General features: G+C 41.3%; 1 non-coding gene and 1 pseudogene across 1 annotated transcript; one reads left to right on the forward strand and one right to left on the reverse strand.

Annotated features, from left to right (window-relative positions):
- Positions 1 to 4,919: 4,919 nt before the first annotated feature.
- LOC121043062 (heterogeneous nuclear ribonucleoprotein A1-like) lies at positions 4,920 to 6,238 on the reverse strand (annotated as a pseudogene).
- Positions 6,239 to 9,681: 3,443 nt separating this feature from the next.
- Positions 9,682 to 9,788, forward strand: LOC121043271 (U6 spliceosomal RNA). Its single transcript, XR_005796763.1, has one exon. It is a non-coding gene; the product is annotated as a U6 spliceosomal RNA (small nuclear RNA).
- The last annotated feature ends 1,360 nt before the right edge of the window (positions 9,789 to 11,148 follow it).

The following is an 11,148-nucleotide window of genomic DNA, read 5'->3' on the forward strand; positions in this document are numbered from 1 at the left end:
AACTAAGGGTGGATGGGGGGTGGGTGGGGGAGAAGGGGAAATGTGTGATGGGCATTGAGGAGGGCACTTGGGATGACCACTGGGTGTTGTATGTAAGCCAATTTGACAATAAATTATGTTCATTAAATAAATAAATAAATAAATAACCTGTGGGTCGAAGGAGAAATTTGAAAGGAAATTAGAAAAATTTCCAGTCCAACAAAAGTGAAAACACAGTACAGCAAAGTTGGGTGCAGCTACAGCAGCTTCCGAAGGGAAGCGTCAGCACCAGCGCTCACATTAGAAAACCAGAAAGGTCCCAACAGGACGACCTCCACCCCACCTTCAGAAACCAGAATGAGAAGAGCAAAGCAAAGCCCAAGGAAGCAAAACAAAGGAAATAACAACAGTAAGAGCCCACACGCACAAATCGATGACACAGAGAAAGAAAAACTATGGGGAAGATCAAGCAAACCAAAAGCTGATTCTTTGAGAATATCACTACAATTTTTAAACCTCTGGCCAGACTGATCGAAAAGAAAGAGATGAGGCCAAGCGCAGAGCAGGAATGAGAAAGGGGGCATCGTGACAAGTCATAACCACATTATGCCAATACATCTTACAACTTAGGTGACATGGAACAGCCCCCTCACAGGCACAAGCCAGCAGTGCTCACTCAAGAGGAAAGACATAACTTATTATCCCTCTATCTTTTGAAGAAATGGGATTTGTAGTTTAAAAGCTCCCTCCCCAACAAAACTCCAGTGAATTCTACTAAGCATTTAAAGGAAGAATAATACTGGGGCGCCTGGGTGGCGCAGTCGGTTAAGCGTCCGACTTCAGCCAGGTCACGATCTCGCGGTCCGTGAGTTCGAGCCCCGCGTCGGGCTCTGGGCTGATGGCTCAGAGCCTGGAGCCTGTTTCCGATTCTGTGTCTCCCTCTCTCTCTGCCCCTCCCCCGTTCATGCTCTGTCTCTCTCTGTCCCAAAAATAAATAAACGTTGAAAAAAAAAATTAAAAAATAAATAAATAAATAAAGGAAGAATAATACTGATTCTCCACAACCATTTCTGGAAAATCAGGACCCACTGATTAGGAGGCCACCATGGCCCTGATAACCAAACCTGACACAGACATTATAAGAAAAAAAACTATAGACCGGCATCTCTCACAGACTTAGCTGTAAAAGTTATGAACAAAAGTATGGCAAATGAATCCAATAATAGAGAAAAGGAAATACAAAATGACAAAGCACAATGCTGGTTTAACATCTGAATATCGATGAGTGTGATTCACGATATCCACAAGACGACCATCTGCATAGATTTGGGAAAAACATTTGACAAAATCTAACATCCATTTCTGATTAAACAAACCAACCTCTCAACAAACTAGGAATAGGAGGGAACTGCCCTAGCCTGATAAAGGCATCCACGGAAATCCTACAGCTAATATATTCAGTTTGGAAAGAATGAACTCTATCCTCCAACAGCAGGAGCAGAGTGGGGGCCTCTGATGGTTCTTATTCAGCTGCGTACTGGAAGCCCATCCGTGAAATGAGGCAAGACAAAGAGATAAAAAACACAAAGATTTGAAGGGAAATAAAACTGCCCCTATTTTTCAGATGACAGGCCTGTTCAACATAGAAAATTTTAGGGACCCAGTTTTTCAAGATGGCGGAGCAGCATAGACGTTTTCAGCTTGTCTGGTCCCTGAAACACAGCTAGATCAGCACCAAACCATTTTTCACACTTAGGAAATTGATCTGAGGATTAACACAACACTCCGCATAACTTGAGCCACAGAACTCAGCAGGGACACGGCGCAAAGAGGTGAAATGGGGGACAGAGAAGCCCTGGAGGGTACGGAGCTGTATTTGTGGAGAGAGGACAGAAAAATGGGGGAGAGTACAGAAAAAGCACTCCCCCCAAAAGTAGCTGGAGAGAAAGAGTGGAAACACCCATAAGTGACTGAAGAAGAAAGGGAGAAAGGAGAGGGTTTTAATACTGTTAAACTCCATAAACAGGGGAGAGAAGAGTCAGAAATTCCACAGCTCAATATCTGAGGGTGCTCTGGTGGGAAGGCCGAATCCCCAGGAGCAGGCAGCGAGGTCCTTGAGGTCCTCGGGGTCCTTGGGCCACATGAGGAGAAGAGGTTCCCCTGCTTGGAGGGCATTTGGTAGAGGCCATACAGCCTCCCCACAGGCAAGGGTCCCAGTGGACTCGGAGAACAGCCACCTTTGCTGGTACTGGCACAAAGACGCCAGGATGCAGTGAAACCTGGTGCCTGCCATGTGTTGTGGTTACCATCACCTCTGAACCTCTGCACAAACGTTCTCTGGGGCAAGCTGGCACCCGGCCATTGCTCAATGAGAGGGTTGGACCAGGTCCAAGCTGCAGGGTTCTCAGAAGTGAGGGATTGGGAAACACAGCCCCATCTGACATAAAATTCAGGAGGGAGGTGCCACCTAGCAGGCTGATGGCTTGGACGTGGACAGAATAGAAGTGAGGAGTAGATGGAAGCCAAAGACAAAAGACGCCAGGGTGCAGTGAAACCTGGTGCCTGCCATGTGTTGTGGTTACCATCACCTCTGAACCTCTGCACAAACGTTCTCTGGGGCAAGCTGGCACCCGGCCATTGCTCAATGAGAGGGTTGGACCGGTTCAAGCTGCAGGGTTCTCAGAAGTGAGGGATTGGGAAACATAGCCTCATCTGAGATAAAATTCAGGAGGGAGGTGCCACCTAGCAGGCTGATGTGGACAGAATAGAAGTGAGGAGTAGACAGAAACCAAAGACAAAAGAAGGGTGCTTGATTGAGGGTCAGTGAGAGCATAGAGTTACTGTGCCAGAGACTAGGAAGCTGGGTGAAGCCATTTCCACCTCTCCAGCCCATGCACATATGCATGCACAACCTGATCCACCCCAGTAAGCTAAGCAGTGCCACCTAGTGGAGAATGGAGCCATTACACCAAGTCCCACCCAAATGCGACCTCCAAGCACATGCCCTAGAGGACCAGAACTAGTCTCTCCACCTGCTTAGTGTACGGACTATAGAGTGCTTCATGGTTTCAGTTCTAGGGGAAACAGGATACAACATCATTTGGGGTTCATTCTGTTTGCTGGTTCATCTATCTGTTTTTGTTTGTTTGTTTTTTGTTTCTGTCTTTGTTTAAATTGGTTTTTTTCTTTGTCTTTCCTTTTTCTTGGATATAGAAAGAGAAAAATCATTTTTTGTTCTCTTTAATTTTTTAAAAATTCTTTTTACTGTTTTTAATTTTTTTGTAAATTTTTTATTCTATTTCACTTTCTTCATTTCATTTTATTCTATTTTATTATATACTTTTTAAATTTTAAAAGTTTTCTTACATTTTTCTTTCTTTTTGTTCTTTTCTTTCTTTTCTTCCCTTTTTTCTCTATTCTAACAAGCTTCTTTCAACAACCAGACCAAAACACACCTAGGATGTAGCTTCCTTTATTTGACTTTTTGTGTTGTTTTTAATTTTTTTATTTTAATTTTTTATTTTATTACTTCTTTTTCTTCTGCCAAAATGACAAAATGAAGGAACTCACCCCAAAAGAAAGAACAGGAAGAAATGACAGCCAGATATAAGCAAGATGTCTGAACTAGAATTTAGAAACATGATAATAAGAATACTAGCTGAGGTTGAAACAGGCATAGAATCCCTTTCTGTGGAGATAAGAGAAATAAAATCTAGTCAGGAAGAAACTAAAAATGCTATAACTGAGATGCAATCTTGAATGGATGCCACAGTGGCAAGTATGGATGAAGCAGAACAGCAAATCTGCAATATAGAAGACAAAATTATGGAGAATAATGAAGCAGAAAAAAAAAAGAGGAAAACTAAGGCAAAAGAGTACAATAAAAGAATTAGAGAATTCAGTGACTCATTAAAAAGGAATAACATCCAGGGGCACCTGGGTGGCTCAGTAGGTTAAACTTCCAACTTCGACTCAGGTCATGATCTCCTGGTTCATGAGTTCAAACCCCACGTCTGGCTCTGTGCTGTGTCTCACTCTCTCTCTGCTCCTCTCCCCCATCTCTCAAAAATAAATAAACGTTAAAAATAAAATAAAAAAGATTCTGTCTCTTTCTCCCTCTGCCGTCTCCTAGCTTATGTGCTTGTTCTCTCTCTCTCTCTCTCTCTCTCTCTCTCTCTCTCTCTCTTAAAAAAAAGGAATAACATACAAATCATAGGAGTCACAGAAGATGAAGAGAGAGAAAAAGGGGCAGAAGGTTTATGTGAGCAAATTATAGCAGAAAACTTTCCTAATCTGGGGAAAGACACAGACATCAAAATCCAAAAAGCACAGAGAACTCCTATTAGATTCAACAAAAACTGACAATCCTAAAAGCACATCATAGTCAAAGTCACAAAATACATAGACAAGGAAAGAATTATGAAAGCAGCAAGGGGAAAAAAAGTCCTTAACCTATAATGGAAGGCAGGTCAGGTTTGCAGCAGACCTATCCACAGAAACTTGGCAGGCCAGAAAGGAGTGGCAGGTACATTCAACGTGTTGAATTGGAAAAATATACGTCCAAGAATTCTTTGTCCACAAAGGGCTCTCATTCAAAATAGAAGGAGAGAGAAAGTGTTTCCCAGACAAACAAAAACTAAAGGAAATCTAAACCAGTCCTGCAAGAAATTTTAAGGGGAATTTGCTGGGTGGAGAAAAGACAAAACAAAACAAAAAATACTGAAATCAACAAAGACTAGAAAGGACCAGAGAACATCTCCAGAAACTCAAACTCTACAGGCAATACAATGACACTAAATTCATATCTCTCAGTAATCACTCTAAATGTCAATGGACTAAGGGCTCCAATCAAAAGACATAGGGTATCAGAATGGATAAGAAATCAAGACCCATCTATAAGCTGCTTACAAGAGACACATTTTATTTATTATTATTTTTTTAAAGACACATTTATTCAGCGTCATGATCAGACTATTACATTTAGCAATCAACAGCATGGGTGCAAAAAAAAAAAAAAAACTACATTAAAAGCCTTTGTTGGAATGCTTTACACTTTCCACAGAACAGAAACTAAAATAACCTGTTATACAATTAGTCACAAATACAGTCCTCGAGTTTTTTTGCCCATATACATGAGTGTTGTCTAAAACGTGTCTTCTTTGTAGCAGCTAGGCCCTGCCACCACTGTGCTTGGCTGAGTTCACAAATCTGTTGTAACCTGTAGCCTCCCTGTCACTTCTCTGGCTCTCCTCTCCTGCTAAGCTTTGTTTCCTGGCAGTAATTAAAACCTTCTACCACTGCCATAGCTACTGCTGCTGCTGGAACCGCCATAGATACCTTGGTTTTGTGGTTTGGCAAAGTATTGGCCTCCACCACCTTAGGGGCCAGAGCTTCTGCCTCCAAAATGTCCTCTTTTCATGGGCCCAAAACTTGAAGATTGTTGTAGTTGCCAAAATTATTACAGCTTCCGCCACCTCCAAAGCTGCTTTCATTGTTACCAAATCCATTATAGCCATCCCCACTGCCACCATATCCACCACCATCTCAACTGCCACCAAAGCCACCTCGCCCACTGAAGTTTCCTCCACAGCCAAAGTTGTCACTCCCACCAAAATCACCTCCACGACCACCACCAAAGTTCCCAGAACCACTTCGACCTCTTTGGCTGGAGGAAGCACGAGCCATCTCTTGCTTAGATAAAGCTTTCCTTACTTCACAGTTGTAGCCATTCACAGTATGGAATTTCTGAATGACAGTCTTTCTACAGAGTCTTGGTCGTCAAATGTTACAAAAGCAAAGCCTCTCTTTTTGCCACTGCCTCTGTCAGTCATGATTTCAATCACTTCCATTTTCCCATACTGTTCAAAATAATCTCTTAGATGACGTTCTTCAGTGTCTTCTTCAATGCCACTGACATAAATCTTTTTCACAGTGAAGTGGGCACCAGGTCTTTGAGAATCTTCTCTTGAGATGAGACAGCCCTCTTTGGTTCTACAACTCTTCCATCCACCTTGTGTGGCCCTGCATTCATGGCTGCATCCACCTTTTCCACAGCGGCACAGGTGACAAACCCAAAGCCTCTGGAGCACTTGGTGTTTGGATCTCTCATTACCACACAGTTCGTAAGTGTTCCCCATTGCTCAAAATGGCTCCTCAGACTCTCATCGGTTGTTTCAAAGCTCAAACCTCTGACAAAAAGCTTCCACAGCTGTTCAGGCTCTTTGGGAGACTCTGACTTAGACATGACGGTGGTGGGAGAGGAGACTTTCATGATGATTACTCCATGGTGTCCACAGGCAGAAAGCCAAGAGACCCATTTTAGACCTAAAGCACCTTCAGATTGAAAGTAAGAGGATGGAGAACCATCTGTCATGCTAATGGTCAACAAATAAAGTTGAAGTAGCCATACTCAAATCAGACAAACTAGATTTTAAAGCAAAGACTCTAACAAGAGATGAAGAAAGGCATTATATCATAATTAAGGGGTCTAGCCACCAAAAGATCTAACAATTGTAAACATTTATCCCCCCAACGTGGAACGCCCAAATATATAAATCAATTAATCACAAACATAAAGAAAGTCATCGATAATAATAACATAATAGTAGGGGACTTCAACACCCCACTTGCAACAATGGACAGATTACCTAAGCAGAAAATCAACAAGGAAACAATGGCTTTGATTGACGCACTGAACCAGATGGACTTAACAGATATATTCAGAACATTTCATCCTAAAGCAGTGGTCACACATTCTCCTCGAGTGCATGTGGAACGTTCTCTAGAATAGATCAGATACTGGGATACAAATCAACCCCCAACAAGTACAAAAAGACCAAGATCATACTGTGCATATTTTCAGACCACAACACTATGAAACTTGAAATCAACCACAAGAAAAAACTTGGAAAGACAACGAATACTTGGAGATTAAACAACATCCTACTAAAGAATGAATGGGTGAACCAAGAAATTAAAGAGGAAATTTAAAAGTACATGGAAGCCAATGAACATGAAAACACGACAGCCCAAAACCTCTGGGATCCAGCAAAGGCAGTCATAAGAGGAAAGTATACAGCAATCCAGGCCTTCCTAAAGAAGGAAGAAAGGTCTCAGATACACAACCTAACCTTACACCTAAAGGAGCTGGAAAAAGAACAACAAATAAAGTCCCAAAGCAGCAGAATACAGGAAATAATAAAGATTAGGGCAGAAATCAATGCTCCCGAAGACAAATAAACAAACAGAACACAACAGATCAATGAAACCAGGAGCCAGGAGCTGGTGCTTTGAAGAATTAATGAAATTGATAACCCCCTAGCCAGACTGATCAAAAAGATAATGGAAAGGACCCAGATAAATAAAATCACGAATGAAAGAGGAGAGATCCTAACCAACACTACAGAAACACAAACAATAATAAGGGAATATTATGAGCAATTATATGCCAACAAATTGGGAAATCTGGAAGAAAGGGACAAATCCATAGAAACATGTAAACTACCAAAACTGACACAGGAAGAAATAGGAAATTTGAGCAAACCCATAACCAGTGAAGAAATTCAATCAGTAACCAAAAACCTCCCAACAAACAAGAGTCCAGGGTCACATGGCTTTCCAGGGGAACGCTACCAAATATTTAAAGAAGAGTTAACACCTATTCTTTTGAAGCTGTTGCAAAAAACAGAAATGGAAGGAAAGCTTCCAACCACATTCTATAAGGCCAGCATTACCTTGATTCCAAAACCAGACAAAGACCCCACTAAAAAGAACTACACACCAATTTCCCTGATGAACACGGATGCAAAAATTCTCAACAAGATAGTAGCCAACTGGATCCAACAATACATTAAAAGAATTATTCACCATGACCAAGTGGGATTTATTCCTGGGATGCAGGGCTGGTTCAATATCCACAAATCAATCAGTGTGATACATCACATTAATAAATGAAAGATTAAGAACCACACGATCCTCTCAATAGATGCAGAGAAAGCATTTGACAAAATACACCATCCTTTCTTGATAAAAACCCTCAAGAAAGTATGGATAGAAGGATCATACCTCAAGATCATAAAAGCCATATATGAAAGACCCACAGCTAATATCATCCTCAATGGGGAAAAACTGAGAGCTTTCCCCCCTAAGGTCAGGAACAAGACAGGGATGCCCATTCTCGCCACTGTTATTCAACTTAGTATTGGAAGTCTTGGCCTCAGCAATCGACAACACAAAGAAATAAAATGCATCCAAATCAGCAAGGAGGAAGTCAAACTTTCATTCTTTACCAATGACATGATACTTTATGTGGAAAACCTAAAAGACTCCACCAAAAAACTGCTAGACCCAATCCATGAATTCAGCGAAGTCACAGGATATAAAATCAATGCACAGAAATCAGTTGCATTCGAATACACCAATAATGAAGCAGCAGAAAGAGAAATCAAGGAATTGGTCCAATTTACAATTGCACCCAAACCCATAAAATACCTAGAAATAAACCTAACCAAAGAAGTGAAAAATCTTTACATTGAAAACTATAGAAAACTTATGAGAGAAATTGAAGAAGACACACACACACACAATGAAAAACATCCATGCTCACGGATTGGAAGAAGAAATATTGTGAAAATGTCGACACTACCCAAAGCAATCTACATATTCATGCAATCCCTATCAAAATAACACCAGCATTCTTCACGGAGCTAGAACAAACAATCCTAAGATTTGTATGGAACCACAAAAGACCCCAAATAGCCAAAGCAATCCTGAAAAAGAAAACCAAAGCTGGAGGCATCACAATCCCGGACTTCAAGCTGTACTACAAAGCTGTCATCATCAAGACAGTATGGTACCAGCACAAGAACAGACACTCAGATCAATGGAACAGAATAGAGAACCCAGAGATGAACCCACAAACATATGACCAACTAATCTTTGACAAAGCAGGAAAGAATATCCGATGGAATAAAGACAGTCTCTTCAGCAAGTGGTGTTGGGAAAACTGGGCAGCGACATGCAGAAGAACGAACCTGGACCACTTTCTTACAGCAGACACAAAAATAAACTCAAAATGGATGAAAGGCCTAAATGTAAGACAGGAAGCCATCAAAATCCTCAAGAAGAAAGCAGGCAAAAACCTCTTTGACCTTGGCCACAGCAACTTCTTACTCAACACGTCTCTGGAGGCAAGGGAAGCAAAAGCAAAAATGAACTACTGGGACCTCATCAAAATAAAAACCTTCTGCACAGCAAAGGAAACAATTAGCAAAACTAAAAGGCAACCGACAGAATGGGAGAAGATATTTGCAAATCACATAGCAAATAAAGAGTTAGTATCCAAAATCTATAAAGAACTTATCAAACTCAACACCCCCCCCCAAAACCGAAATAATCCAGTGAAGAAATGGGCAAAAGACATGAATAGACTCTTTTCCAAAGAAGACATCCAGATGGCCAAAAGACACATCAAAAAATAATCAACATCATTCATCATCAGGGAAATACAAATCAAAACCACATTGAGATACCACCTCACACCTGTCAGAATGTCTAAAATTAACAACTCAGGAAACAACAGCTGTTGGCAAGGATGCAGAGAAAGAGGATCTCTTTTGAACTTCTGGTGGGAATACAAACTGGTATAGCTACTCTGGAAAAGAGTATGGAGGCTCCTCAAGAAATTAAAAATAGAACTACCCTGTGCTCGCTTCGGCAGCACATATACTAAAATTGGAATGATACAGAGAAGATTATCATGGCCCCTGCGCAAGGATGACATGCAAATTCGTGAAGCATTCCATATTTTTTTGAAGAAGACCAAAGCAGGAGCCATCACAATCCCAGACTTTAGCCTCTACTACAAAGCTGTAATCATAAGACAGCATGGTATTGGCACAAAAACAGACACATAGACCAATGGAATAGAATAGAAACCCCAGAACTAGGCCTACAAACGTATGGCCAACTCATCTTTGACAAAGCAGGAAAGAACATCCAATGGAAGAAAGACAGTCTCTTTAACAAATGGTGCTGGGAGAACTGGACAGCAACATGCAGAAGATTGAAACTAGACCACTTTCTCACACCATTCACAAAAATAAACTCAAAATGGATAAAGGACCTGAATGTGAGACAGGAAACCATCAAAACCCTAGAGGAGAAAGCAGGAAAAGACCTCTCTGACCTCAGCCGTAGCAATTTCTTGACACATCCCCAAAGGCAAGGAAATTAAAAGCAAAAATGAACTACTGGGACCTTATGAAGATAAAAAGCTTGTGCACAGCAAAGGAAACAACCAACAAAACTAAAAGGCAATCAATGGAATGGGAAAAGATATTTGCAAATGACATATCGGACAAAGGGCTAGTATCCAAAATCTATAAAGAGCTCACCAAACTCCACACCCGAAAAACAAATAATCCAGTGAAGAAATGGGCAGAAAACATGAATAGACACTTCTCTAAAGAAGACATCCAGATGGCCAACAGGCACGTGAAAAGATGCTCAATGTCACTCCTCATCAGGGAAATACAAATCAAAACCACACTCAGATATCACCTCACGCCAGTCAGAGTGGCCAAAATGAACAAATCAGGAGACTATAGATGCTGGCGAGGATGTGGAGAAACGGGAACCCTCTTGCACTGTTGGTGGGAATGCAAACTGGTGCAGCCACTCTGGAAAACAGTGTGGCGGTTCCTCAAAAAATTAAAAATAGACCTACCCTATGACCCAGCAATAGCACTGCTAGGAATTTACCCAAGGGATACAGGAGTACTGATGCATAGGAGCACTTGTACCCCAATGTTTATAGCAGCACTCTCAACAATAGCTAAATTATGGAAAGAGCCTAAATGTCCACCAACTGATGAATGGGTAAAGAAATTGTGGTTTATATACACAATGGAGTACTACGTGGCAATGAGAAAGAATGAAATATGGCCCTTTGTAGCAACATGGATGGAACTGGAGAGTGTTATGCTAAGTGAAATAAGCCATACAGAGAAAGACAGATACCATATGGTTTCACTCTTATGTGGATCCTGAGATACTTAACAGAAACCCATGGGGGAGGGGAAGGAAAAAAAAAAGAGGTTAGAGTGGAAGAGAGCCAAAGCATAAGAGACTCTTAAAAACTGAGAACAAACTGAGGGTTGATGGGGGGTG

This window comes from Herpailurus yagouaroundi, unplaced genomic scaffold (assembly GCF_014898765.1).
Source record: "Herpailurus yagouaroundi ecotype Mexico unplaced genomic scaffold, PumYag 186, whole genome shotgun sequence".
Classification (NCBI taxonomy): domain Eukaryota; kingdom Metazoa; phylum Chordata; class Mammalia; order Carnivora; family Felidae; genus Herpailurus; species Herpailurus yagouaroundi.